The sequence below is a fragment of the Macaca mulatta genome, chromosome 19 (genome assembly GCF_049350105.2).
Source record: "Macaca mulatta isolate MMU2019108-1 chromosome 19, T2T-MMU8v2.0, whole genome shotgun sequence".
Lineage (NCBI taxonomy): Eukaryota > Metazoa > Chordata > Mammalia > Primates > Cercopithecidae > Macaca > Macaca mulatta.
In genome coordinates this window covers 55,585,931-55,599,998 of record NC_133424.1, presented here as the reverse complement: position 1 = coordinate 55,599,998, position 14,068 = coordinate 55,585,931, and the positions used below count along the sequence as shown (strand labels likewise).

General features: G+C 42.0%; 2 long non-coding RNA genes across 2 annotated transcripts in view; one reads left to right on the top strand and one right to left on the bottom strand.

The window, feature by feature from the left end:
* LOC106994786 (uncharacterized) overlaps positions 1-7,170 on the bottom strand; it is a 188,046-nt gene extending 180,876 nt beyond the window's left edge. The window contains exon 1 of the long non-coding RNA XR_013410775.1: positions 6,938-7,170. This is a non-coding gene — a long non-coding RNA (uncharacterized LOC106994786). The remainder of the gene's footprint in view (positions 1-6,937) is intronic.
* Positions 1-14,068, top strand: part of LOC144337573 (uncharacterized) — a 48,742-nt gene that overhangs the window by 17,944 nt on the left and 16,730 nt on the right. The window lies entirely within an intron of this gene.

The window sequence follows — 14,068 nt, the reverse complement described above, 5'->3', positions numbered from 1 at the left end:
GGATTCACAGCTGAATTCTACCAGAGGTACAAGGAGGAGCTGGTACCATTCCTTCTGAAACTATTCCAATCAATAGAAAAAGAGGGAATCCTCCCTAACTCATTTTATGAGGCCAACATCATCCTGATACCAAAGCCTGGCAGAGACACAACAAAAAAAGAGAATTTTAGACCAATATCCCTGATGAACATCGATGCAAAAATCCTCAATAAAATACTGGCAAACCGGATTCAGCAGCACATCAAAAAGCTTATCCACCATGATCAAGTGGGCTTCATCCCTGGGATGCAAGGCTGGTTCAACATTTGCAAATCAATAAACATAATCCAGCATATAAACAGAACCAAAGACAAGAACCACATGATTATCTCAATAGATACAGAAAAGGCTTTTGACAAAATTCAACAGCCCTTCATGCTAAAAACGCTCAATAAATTCGGTATTGATGGAACGTACCTCAAAATAATAAGAGCTATTTATGACAAACCCACAGCCAATATCATACTGAATGGGCAAAAACTGGAAAAATTCCCTTTGAAAACTGGCACAAGACAGGGATACCCTCTCTCCCCACTCCTATTCAACATAGTGTTGGAAGTTCTGGCTAGGGCAATCAGGCAAGAGAAAGAAATCAAGGGTATTGATTTAGGAAAGGAAGAAGTCAAATTGTCCCTGTTTGCAGATGACATGATTGTGTATTTAGAAAACCCTATTTTCTCAGCCCAAAATCTCCTTAAGCTGATAAGCAACTTCAGCAAAGTCTCAGGATACAAAATTAATGTGCAAAAATTACAAGCATTCTTATACACCAGTAACAGACAAACAGAGAGCCAAATCATGAATGAACTTCCATTCACAATTGCTTCAAAGAGAATAAAATACCTAGGAATCCAACTTACAAGGGATGTAAAGGACCTCTTCAAGGACAACTACAAACCACTGCTCAGTGAAATAAAAGGGGACACAAACAAATGGAAAACATACCATGCTCATGGATAGGAAGAATCAATATCGTGAAAATGGCCATACTGCCCAAGGTTATTTATAGATTCAATGCCACCCCCATCAAGCTACCAATGAGTTTCTTCACAGAATTGGAAAAAACTACTTTAAAGTTCATATGGAACCAAAAAAGAGCCCGCATCTTCAAGACAATCCTAAGTCAAAAGAACAAAGCTGGAGGCATCACGCTACCTGACTTCAAACTATACTACAAGGCTACAGTAACCAAAACAGCATGGTACTGGTACCAAAACAGAGATATAGACCAATGGAACAGAACAGAGTCCTCAGAAGTCATACCACACGTCTACAGCCATCTGATCTTTGACAAACCTGAGAGAAACAAGAAATGGGGCAAGGATTCCCTATTCAATAAATGGTGCTGGGAAAATTGGCTAGCCATTAGTAGAAAGCTGAAACTGGATTCTTTCCTTACTCCTTATACAAAAATTAATTCAAGATGGATTAGAGACTTAAATCTTAGACCTAATACCATAAAAACCCTAGAGGAAAACCTAGGTAATACCATTCAGGACATAGGCATGGGCAAAGACTTCATGTCTAAAACACCAAAAGCAATGGCAGCAAAAGCCAAAATTGACAAATGGGATCTCATTAAACTAAAAAGCTTCTGCACAGCAAAAGAAACTACCATCAGAGTGAACAGGCAACCTACAGAATGGGAGAAAATTTTTGCAATCTACTCATCTGACAAAGGGCTAATATCCAGAACCTACAAAGAATTCAAACAAATTTACAAGAAAAAAACAAACAACCCCATCAAAAAGCTGGTAAAGGATATGAACAGACATTTCTCAAAAGAAGACATTCATACAGCCAACAGACACATGAAAAAATGCTCATCATCACTGGCCATCAGAGAAATGCAAATCAAAACCACAATGAGATACCATCTCACACCAGTTAGAATGGCAATCATTAAAAAGTCAGGAAACAACAGGTGCTGGAGAGGATGTGGAGAAATAGGAACACTTTTACACTGTTGGTGGGATTGTAAACTAGTTCAACCATTATGGAAAACAGTATGGCGATTCCTCAAGGATCTAGAACTAGATGTACCATATGACCCAGCCATCCCTACTCGGTATATACCCAAAGGATTATAAATTATGCTGCTATAAAGACACATGCACACGTATGTTTATTGTGGCACTATTCACAATAGCAAAGACTTGGAATCAACCCAAATGTCCATCAGTGACAGACTGGATTAAGAAAATGTGACACATATACTGCATGGAATACTATGCAGCCATAAAAAAGGATGAGTTTGTGTCCTTTGTAGGGACATGGATGCAGCTGGAAACCATCATTCTTAGCAAACTATCACAAGAACAGAAAACCAAACACCGCATGTTCTCACTCATAGGTGGGAACTGAACAATGAGATCACTTGGACTCGGGAAGGGGGACATCACACACCGGACCTATCATTGAGTGGGGGAGGGAGGATTACATCAGTGAGTTATACCTGATGTAAATGACGAGTTGATAGGTGCTGACGGGTTGATGGGTGCAGCACAGCAACATGGCACAAGTATACATATGTAACAAACCTGCACGTTATGCACATGTACCCTACAACTTAAAGTATAATAATATTTAAAAAAAAAAAAAAGAGTTAACAGCAGCGGCCCTGATCTGCCAGTGTAATTCGCATTTATTTAGTACAGATTAAATAACAAAGGTCTTGAGTAAACACCACTAGAAGGTAATTGACATTGCCGACCTTCCGGAGAGTATTTCCCCCAGCATAAGATTAAATGTTGGTTTTAGGACTGCCTGAGTAAACAAGCTATTTAGATAAACTCCTCTACATTCCTGTGTATCTATGCCCTAAGCTTTTAAGATAATTCAGCTACCTTCAGCCAAACCTTTTACTGAAGCTATGCAAACCACCAGGTTCCAAGAAGGTTTGTGACTATTTCCTATAACTATCTTTATAATTTTTCTCTTAAAATATTTCCCACCACCTTGACTAAAGTCCCAAAGTTGAGAAGACAGGAAAGGGCATCAAACAGGCAAGAAAAAATTAGAACAACTTTGACCATAAGAAAGTAAAATGTTGGTCAAGTCTTTCAACACAGATCCAGAAAAAAAGGGAGATTAGGGCCACGCTATGAGGACACCGAATGGCAGCCTACATAATGGGAAATTCATCCTACAGATAAGAGAAGTCACTGGAAATCTTTGAGAAGGTCACAAACATGACAAACAGCATTGCCAGGAAGATTACTGTGACCAGCACTAGGCAAGAGAAGTTGGGAAATGATCTTCAACTTTGGACACTTAATAGAAATATTTAAAAGATCTATATTTCTTTTCTTTTCATGTTTAATTTTGAAATAATTTCAGACTTTCTAAAATGTTCCAAAAATAGGCAAAGTCCTCATATGATTTTCATTCAGCTTCCCCAAATATTAACATTATAGATATGCACCTAATAATCAAAATCAGTAAATGATTATTAACACTGTAAAATGCAAGCCTGTAGAGACCTTATCCAAATCCACTCTATGTTCTGACTAATGTCCCTTTACTGGACCAGGATCCATTCTAATATCACATATTGCTCTTCATTGTACTGTTCCCTCAGTCTTCTTTAATCTGGGAAAGTTAGGATTTACCTTTAAGAGCTTCACAATTTTGAAGAGTATTGGTTACTTATTTCGTAGCAGACCCTCATTTTGGACTTTTCTAATATTTTCTCACGATTAAACTCAGGTTAAACAGTTTGTAGAAGAATACCACAGGGATGATGCTGCACCTTCTCCATCCAATATATTAGAATGCCCTAAGTTGTCATCATCTCTGACTACTGAAGACATTAACTTTGATTATTGGGTTAAAGTTCCTCCACTGCAAAATGACCCTTTTCCTTGAAAGCATTTTTAAACAACCAATCTCTGGGCTACACCACACATTAGCCAAATCAGAAATGCTTGAGGGATGGTACAGGCATTGGTAGGCTTTAAATGCTCTACAGCTGACTGTAATCAATATCTGGAAATGGAAACATATGGCTTAGACAGTGAAGATTAGAATCCTGAAAATCAGCTAGGAGACCATTCCTAAGGCTTCTCTTAAAAAAAAAAAAATCTAATTCTAAACAAAAGCAAATACATGTGGATTTTGGCATGGACATGTGGTTGAGACATTGAGGAAAAATGTAAATCACCTGATGAGGAAAGAGATGCGTGAGTAGACTGCAGTCCAGTTAAAAAAAGAAAAGGCAGAATCAGGTGTGGTGACACTTGCTTGTAATTCCAGCATTTTGGGAGTGAAAGTGGGCAGATCACTTGGGCCCAGAAGTTTGAGAAAAGCCTGGGATTACACCAGCCTGGGTGAAACCCCATCTCTCCAGAAACAAACACAAAAAATTAGCTAGGCATGGGGGCACGTGCCTGTGATTCCAGCTACTCAGCAGGCCGAGGCAGGAGGATTGCTTGAGCTCACAAGGTTGAGATTGCAGTCAATTATGATCTCGCCACTGCATTTCAGCCTGAGTATGAGAGTGAGACACTCGCTCTTTAATAATAATAAAAAAAAAAAACTACCAAAAAAAAAAAAACCAGTAAAAAAAATGTTCTAAGGTGAGATCTAGTACAAAAACTGCATCTTATTCTGCGATGTTTAGATGCTACAATTAAAATAGAACATGGAGGTGTTTCCATATGAATAGCTGACAGATTCTATACTTTTTATACAGCTGCTTCATATTCTATTGTGTAGATATAAGGTAATCTGTTGAATTAGCATCGTGCTGGTGAAAGTCTAGGTTGTTCCCAACATTTTGCTGTTAAACAAACAATACAGTGAATAACCCTGATTAGGTGTCATTTTTCATGACTGGTAGTGTGATAAATTTTTCCAGTAAAGTTTGGGAAGCAAAAATATGTATTTTTAAAATTTTGACATGCATTAAGAAATTTTACTCTCCAAGGTTTGTACATATTTTTATGTTCCAAGAAAAGTAATGGAGGGTAATATCACCTCAGCTGCTCTCAACTAAAGTCCTGAGTGACAGGATCTTTAGGGACACAGGCACATGGCCATATCCCTGGTGCCCACACAGGGCAGGGGCATTTGGATTCTGGGAAGCTCCAGGAAAGGTGAGGATCCCCTCTAGAGGATACCCTACTAAGGATCAGAAAGGGGCCAAGGAAGTCAAGAGATTACAGCAGGTCTTAAACGATGGGAAAGTTCAACTGGAGGGTATTAAGGTTCAAGGAGCAAGCTGAGGTGAGAAAGTGGTAGAGACTGATGAAAGGAGAAGGTAAAAAGCTCTAGGGAAGCTAGGGAAGGCACATGAGGGCTCTCCACTCCTCCTCAGCATTGAACTTTGTAGTGGTCATGCTGGTGGGGCTCTGTGAGCTCTAGAATGTTCAACACTATCCGGGGACTCTACCCACTCAAGGCCAGCAGGACTCCCTCCCCCAACTCTGACAACCAGCAATGTCTCCAGACTTTGCCAAATGCTTTTCTCAATGAAAAATTTTCCCCTGGCAGAAGCATTAATCTACACTAATCTATAAAAGCAAATCACCACTAAAATCCATCATCTCTTGGTAGAAGAATTGCAAGTGTGAGAGGGATAAAATGGAGGTCTTCAATATCTACTGAAATGACTTTTACTTAATCAGTAATTTGATGACCCAGAAGGCATGTTTAGAGGTGATGCCACATGGCTGCCTGTACCTCACAGTAGAAAGGGTGTGGGTTTTCCGAGGGTTTTAACCGTGAACTGTAAATGTCTGTAATTGTGAAAGGGAATGACACCCACTGGGTTACATTAAAGAATTGATGTAGGGAATTTTGTAGATATTGGGAGAAAAAATACACAATGTAAACCCAAACCCCATTCTGATTCTCTCACCATTTTAGGGCCATCTTGTTTATCTATGAATGGTAGCATAGAGATTTTTGTATATTTTCAAAATTGCATACTGTTGGATCATTTTTAAAATAGGAACAAATCCCAAACTGGATGAGGTAACTGGACACTGATGGAGTTTCACTTTTGCCCAGGAGAGTCAACAACATCCTGCTCCCCCTGGCCTGGACATTGTCTGACTCAGGGGCCTAAATGCTCTCTTATTATGGAGAAAGAAGATGTTTTGAACATTCTCATCATTCACCCATTCACCTCTCACACCCGTTGACCTCTCAAACCTCTTCCTCACTCCTGAATTTCATTCTCAATTACTGAGCTCCATTTCTGTCCCTTATTCATTCCAACATGTGATGGGTCCAGGTGGTGGCTTCTGCCCATGGTTTTGTAAAAAAACAAAAAAAACAAAACAAAAAACAAACAAAGAAACAGAAACAATGAAAAAGACTTTCAAAATTGCTTTGCCTGAATCCTCCTTAAACTGACCTACACCCGCAGCACCGTGATCATACCAGCAGAATTTGAACACTTTTTCTGGTAATCAGATGCTTTCCATCTCTCATTAGGAAATGTGACTCTCTCCACCCTGCATAAAGATTTCCCAGTAGAAATCAACACAGAGATACTGCCTGTGTGTTCCCAAAGGAAATGGATTCTATAAGAACAAGTGAAAGCTGCAATTATAGAAAAGACCATGTAAAACATACATTATGCAGATGATTCTCACCATTCCTTTAAGAGATATATTGTAAAACATGATATTAATAATCATTCTAGAAGAATAAAGCATGCATAGTGTTTTCTTAAATTAATTTTAATAAGGTGGTTCCTCCCACGTGCCCAGGCTGGGGCTCTGAACAAAATTCTCCATCTTCAGGGGCAATGCCTGAGAGGATGACATGGACTTAGGCCTGATATGCAACCATTTCTGTCCACCCTGTCCCTGCTGCAGGACAGTACCAGCCCAGGGCCTAAATCTGCTGAAGAGCTGAGAGAGAAAATGGAATATCCAAAGCCTCTTACCTTTTTCCAGTTCGCTTGAATGGGTAGCAGTGCAGTCCATTTTCCCCTGAGGACACCCACCTGCTAGTCTTTGACTTTTAAGAGTCAGACCTCACTGGCTTCTCTGGGTCCCAGCTGCTTTCACTCTGCTGAGTCCTGCTCTTTCCCGTGGGGGTCACTCCCTTTCCAGGCATGTCCTCCAGCTCCAGCTGACAGGTCAGCCACCCAGAACCAAGAGAATGAACAAAGATTTCAATATCTAGTGTGTCCAGCAGAGATCTAAACTGCACAAAAAAATAAAGAAGTAGAGAGGCACACAGCTCCCCTGACAACATTGTGTCCCAAAGCAATGTCTTCTGTGCCCCTCATTAAGGAGCTCACTGTCTCTCACCACAGAGGCAACTGCTTCCGGCGTCTCTGAATTCCTCAACGGGAGGCAACACACATTTTAACCCAGTACCTCAGCAATGGAAGTGGTGATAATTTACCTACTTGTGATAAAATTCCTGAAAAAATCCCTAGACTGCAAAATTCCCCTCCGAAATACGACAGAAAAAGCTTTCCAATTGCAAAACATTGGCCTCCTTGCTGTTAAAAAGTACCCCTGAAAGAGCCAAAACAGTTTTGCCAAAATAAATTGCAGAACTTGAACTTTCTTATTTGAAATCTCACAAAACATTACAAGTACTAAAAACAGCAACTGCTGGCATAAGAATACAACTAGGGACCAAAGGGATAGAAATGAGAGTCCAGAAATATACCCTCACCCTTATAGTTCATTTCTCTTGGATAAGGGTGTCAAGATAATTTAATGGAGGAACAATCATCCTCTCAAATAATGGTGCAGAAACAACTAGATAACCACATGCAAAACAATAAACTTAGGGAACTCTGCTTTCAACCATATCAAACAATTATCTAAAAATGGATGAGTGAGTTAATTATAAGATCTCTCACCACAAAAATATCTTAGAAAAAGACATAGGGGTAAAACTTAATGACCTCAAATGTGCAATGGATTCTCAGGTATGACCCAAATGCATGAGAAAGAAAAAGGAAAAATAGATAAATTGGGCTAAAGACGCAAGCCTTTTGTGCATCAAAGGATATTATCAAGAAAATAAAAAGACCAAACACAGAATGAGACATAATAGTTGCAAATCACATAGACAATGGTTTCATGCCCAGAATATATAAAGAACTGCTACAACTCAATAACAAAGAGAAAAACCTCCCAATTTATATAAATGGGCAAAAGATGCAAATAGACATTTCTTCAAAGAACATATGCAGATCATCAAGAGGGACATGGAAAGAAACTCAACATCATTAGTCATTAGGAAAATACAAAGTCAAAGCCACAATAGGATCCCACACTAAACCTACAAATATGGCTACCATTCTTTTCAAATGTTAAATAACAAGTGAAAGCCTTATGTAGAATTTGGAATCCTCATACATTGCTGGTGAGATTATAAAACTGTGCAGCCACTAGGAGAAATAGTTGTGCTGTTCCTCAAGAAGCTAATCATAGAATTCCCATGTGAAACAGCATCCATTCCTAGGTATATACCCAAAGAATTGAATTCAGGGACTGAAACAGGTACTCACATGGGAATGTTGGTTGTAGCATTACTCACAAAAGATAAAATATGAAAACAATCCAAGTGTTCATCAGCACATGAATAAACAAATGTGGTCACACATACGACAGAATGTTAATCTGCCATAAAGAGGAATGAAGCTCTGATATCCGCTGGAAGATGCATGGACTTTGGAAACATTATGCTAAGTGAAATATGTCAGAAACTAAATAACATATATATATAATTCCATTTATATGAAACATCAAGAATGGGCAAATTCACAGAGACAGAGTAGAGATGATCAAGGTCTAGGGTGGACAATACAGGGAGTTATTATAGTTTCAAAGATACAAAGTTTCAGTTTAAAATGATAAAAATTTTCTAGGAAAAATAGGGGTGATGGTAACTTAACACTGCGTATGTGGTTAACTCCATTTGACTGTATATTTTTAAGTGACTAAAATAGCACATTATTCACAGAACTGTGCAAAATCGATTTCTATCATTTAATTGACCCAGGCTAAGGTGTTTGTTATGGCAGCTGAAGCCCATGAATACATCATCTGACCCAGTGTTTTCCATGAAACGTATCAGTTTTTCAATCAAGTTAGCTGGAAGCTCCTGTCCCCAGAAGAACTGCAGGTCCCAAAACAAGAGCTACAGCAGGGGTTCAACCAGCACAGGTCCCACAGGGCAGCCTCGATGTCAGGCCCTGGATGGTATGTGAGGCTATAATGATACAACCACAACGTGAAAGTATAAGTATTTTTACTACTTACAGACACTGGGGAGCCCTCGGCACACGTGGAGACCACAGATACAGAGGTCAGCGAGCCCAGGCAGGGAGGAGAGAAGAGACTGGTAAGCCGATGGCTTTAGTAAGTCCAGGTGTTATCTGACAGGTTTCCAGCAGGAGCTTTAATGGATGTGATTAAAGAAAGTAGCAAACACTGGGACCAAGAGATCATGCTGTGATTGAGAAGTGGTCACTTTAAATGTAAGGGCAAATGTCAGAATATCAGTTTAAAGAAATCAGATGGAGAGAGAGGAGCCCAGCACACCAAGCAGGAGAGATGCCTCTTAGATTTTATCACTGGCCACCAACTGCAGTCACTTGAACCAGATACAGTATTGAAAACTGCCATGGTGAGCAAGGCCTGCCTCTGTGTGAGGCAAATAAATTTACACCTTAAAAAAGGAATGCCAGGCAACATGATACTATGAGCACTCATGACATCCAGGGACACCAGCAGGGTGTGCTACTGTGCCCTGGAGTCAGAATCCTGGGTTCTGGTCCCTGGGAGTGAGAAAATGAAAATGACTTGTCCCTGCTCCCCTTTCATTGATCCTCCCACCCTGCTGCTCCGTCTTCTGCTCCCAAGCCCGTGTGCAGTGCTCAGCCCCAGACATCACTGTCCCCCAGGTATACAGAGTGCCGCCTACTGCACACACACACAAACTCTCTGAAGGTGACAAAAATCTGCGTTCGGGACATCCGATCGTGAAAGAGGGAGAACAGTGAACGTAGAGCCGCAGAGACTGGGACTCACAGGGCTGAAAGGTGATGGAACTGTAACATAGCATATGTGTGACCTCGTTTGAAACATGCAGATCCTTGTGGAATAAAATACGCAGCCTTGGCCGGGCGCGGTGGCTCAAGCCTGTAATCCCAGCACTTTGGGAGGCTGAGACGGGCGGATCACAAGGTCAGGAGATCGAGACCATCCTGGCTAACATGGTGAAACCCCGTCTCTACTAAAAATACGAAAAACTAGCCGGGCGAGGTGGCGGGCACCTGTAGTCCCAGCTACTCGGGAGGCTGAGGCAGGAGAATGGCGTAAACCCGGGAGGCGGAGCTTGCAGTGAGCTGAGATCCGGCCACTGCACTCCAGCCTGGGCGACAGAGCGAGATTCCGTCTCAAAAAAAAAAATTTTTTTTTTTTGTATCCTGAGACTTTGCTGAAGTTGCTTATCAGCTTAAGGAGATTTTGGGCTGAGACAATGGGGTTTTCTAAATATGCAATCATGTCATCTGCAAACAGGGACAATTTGACTTCTTCTTTTCCTAACTCAATACCCTTGATTTCTTTCTCTTGCCTAATTGCCCTAGCCAGAACTTCCAACACTATGTTGAATAGGAGTGGTGAGAGAGGGCATCCCTGTCTTGTGCCAGTTTTCAAAGGGAATTTTTCCAGTTTTTGCCCATTCAGTATGATATTGGCTGTGGGTTTGTCATAAATAGCTCTTATTATTTTGAGGTACGTTCCATCAATACCGAATTTATTGAGCGTTTTTAGCATGAAGGGCTGTTGAATTTTGTCAAAAGCCTTTTCTGCATCTATTGAGATAATCATGTGGTTCTTGTCTTTGGTTCTGTTTATATGCTGGATTATGTTTATTGATTTGCGAATGTTGAACCAGACTTGCATCCCAGGGATGAAGCCAGGATACAAAATTAATGTGCAAAAATCACAAGCATTCTTATACACCAGTAACAGACAAACAGAGAGCCAAATCAGGAATGAACTTCCATTCACAATTGCTTCAAAGAGAATAAAATACCTAGGAATCCAACTTACAAGGGATGTAAAGGACCTCTTCAAGGAGAACTACAAACTACTGCTCAGTGAAATAAAAGAGGACACAAACAAATGGAAGAACATACCATGCTCATGGATAGGAAGAATCAATATCGTGAAAATGGCCATACTGCCCAAGGTAATTTATAGATTCAATGCCATCCCCATCAAGCTACCAATGTGTTTCTTCACAGAATTGGAAAAAACTGCTTTAAAGTTCATATGGAACCAAAAAAGAGCCCGCATCTCCAAGACAATCCTAAGTCAAAAGAACAAAGCTGGAGGCATCACACTACCTGACTTCAAACTATACTACAAGGCTACAGTAACCAAAACAGCATGGTACTGGTACCAAAACAGAGATATAGACCAATGGAACAGAACAGAGTCCTCAGAAATAATACCACACATCTACAGCCATCTGATCTTTGACAAACCTGAGAGAAACAAGAAATGGGGAAAGGATTCCCTATTTAATAAATGGTGCTGGGAAAATTGGCTAGCCATAAGTAGAAAGCTGAAACTGGATCCTTTCCTTACTCCTTATACGAAAATTAATTCAAGATGGATTAGAGACTTAAATGTTAGAGCTAATACCATAAAAATCCTAGAGGAAAACCTAGGTAGTACCATTCAGGACATAGGCATGGGCAAAGACTTCATGTCTAAAACACCAAAAGCAACAGCAGCAAAAGCCAAAATTGACAAATGGGATCTAATTAAACTAAAGAGCTTCTGCACAGCAAAAGAAACTACCATCAGAGTGAACAGGCAACCTACAGAATGGGAGAAAATTTTTCCAATCTACTCATCTGACAAAGGGCTAATATCCAGAACCTACAAAGAACTCAAACAAATTTACAAGAAAAAAACAAACAACCCCATCAAAAAGTGGGCAAAGGATATGAACAGACATTTCTCAAAAGAAGACATTCATACAGCCAACAGACACATGAAAAAATGCTCATCATCACTGGCCACCAGAGAAATGCAAATTAAAACCACAATGAGATACCATCTCACACCAGTTAGAATGGCGATCATTAAAAAGTCAGGAAACAACAGGTGCTGGAGAGGATGTGGAGAAATAGGAACACTTTTACACTGTTGGTGGGATTGTAAACTAGTTCAACCATTATGGAAAACAGTATGGCGATTCCTCAAGGATCTAGAACTAGATGTACCATATGACCCAGCCATCCCATTACTGGGGATATACCCAAAGGATTATGAATTATGCTGCTATAAAGACACATGCACACGTATGTTTATTGCAGCACTATTCACAATAGCAAAGACTTGAAATCAACCCAAATGTCCATCAGTGACAGATTGGATTAAGAAAATGTGGCACATATACAGCATGGAATACTATGCAGCCATAAAAAAGGATGAGTTTGTGTCCTTTGTAGGGACATGGATGCAGCTGGAAACCATCATTCTTAGCAAACTATCACAAGAACAGAAAACCAAACACCGCCTGTTCTCACTCATAGGTGGGAACCGAACAATGAGATCACTTGGACTCAGGAAGGGGAACATCACACACCGGGGCCTATCCTGCGGAGGGGGGAGGGTGGAGGGATTGCATTGGGAGTTATACCTGATGTAAATGACGAGTTGATGGGTGCAGCACAGCAACATGGCACAAGTATACATATGTAACAAACCTGCACGTTATGCACATGTACCCTACAACTTAAAGTATAATAATAATAAATAAATTAAAAAAAAAAAAAAAAACACGCAGCCTGGCCTGGGACTTCGGCCCCCCACACTTCCCTTCCAGTCCATCAGAGGGCGGCAGAGTCCCTACAGCCTGAGGCCTTCCCAGGGGATGCCGACCTCCCTCAGCAGAACCCGTAGCCAAGCAGGGTCCACCCTCACCAGGGTCACCTCGGCCCAAGTCCTCAACGTCCTCCATGCTCCCCACACGGACTCTGTCAGCTCCTTCCTGACCTGGCGGCCGCCAACGTAACACCACTCCCTCTGCAGGCAGCTCCAGCCCCACACACCTGCTCCTTCCCTGGGCTCAGTTAAAAAGACATCTCCCAGGGCAGCGCTGGGGCACGCGACGCCGCACTGTGCCCTTTCCCCTCGTGACTTCCCTCCATCCTCATCAACTCTTTCTGTCACTGCTCCCTAAATGCCCGCCTCTGCTCCATCTGTCCTGTTCGGTGGGGCATCCTAGGCCAAGCCTAGCGCTGACACAGAACAGCGGCTGCCTGAGGGCCCACAGCCTCCCCGGGAATCAGTCAGGCACCCTGTGACCTGCCTGCCCGCTGCACCCCATGGGGCTCAGAGCGCGCGTGATGCTCACACGCAGGCACCACATAGGATGTGACCACCTACCCCCGGCTGTCCCTTGGGAAACAGACCTCTCCTGTGTCCCTGCCGGGAGAAGGGGGTATTATTGCTCTTTGCTCTGAGAACACAACTCACCCCCACCAGCCTTCTCAGGTGTGAGAGACGTCCCTCCAGACAGGCTCTCTGGTGACTGCCTGTTCCTCCTCTACAGAGAGCATCTTGGCCGGGTGAAAACCCTCAGGACAGAACCGTGGGTATGTCAGCACATGGAGGGCTGAGCCCATCACGGCCACGGAGTAAGTCTGGATGAATCTCTCCAGCTCTGAATCCCTGCTGTGTCCCAGGTTCCCTTTCCTGTATCTCAACGAGTCATGTTCCACGGGGTTCCTGGGTAGCTCCCCACTTCCTCCTGCACCACCACGGGGAAGATGTGGTATCCACAGGACAATCAGACGGCCAGGGAAGAGTGGACACCAAAGATGGTCAGGAAGAAATGAGAGACCCACCCACCAGTCCCAAGGGAGCAATAGAGTGACTGAGAACTGTCCCTTTCACCCTGGGAGTCACAGCCCCCACTGAGCAACCAGCACATGCCTCTCCTGCCAAGAGGCATGAGAGATTCACCCTGCACACCTCCAGGAAGGACAGTTTCCTCCGGGACACCCAGGTCACGAATGTCC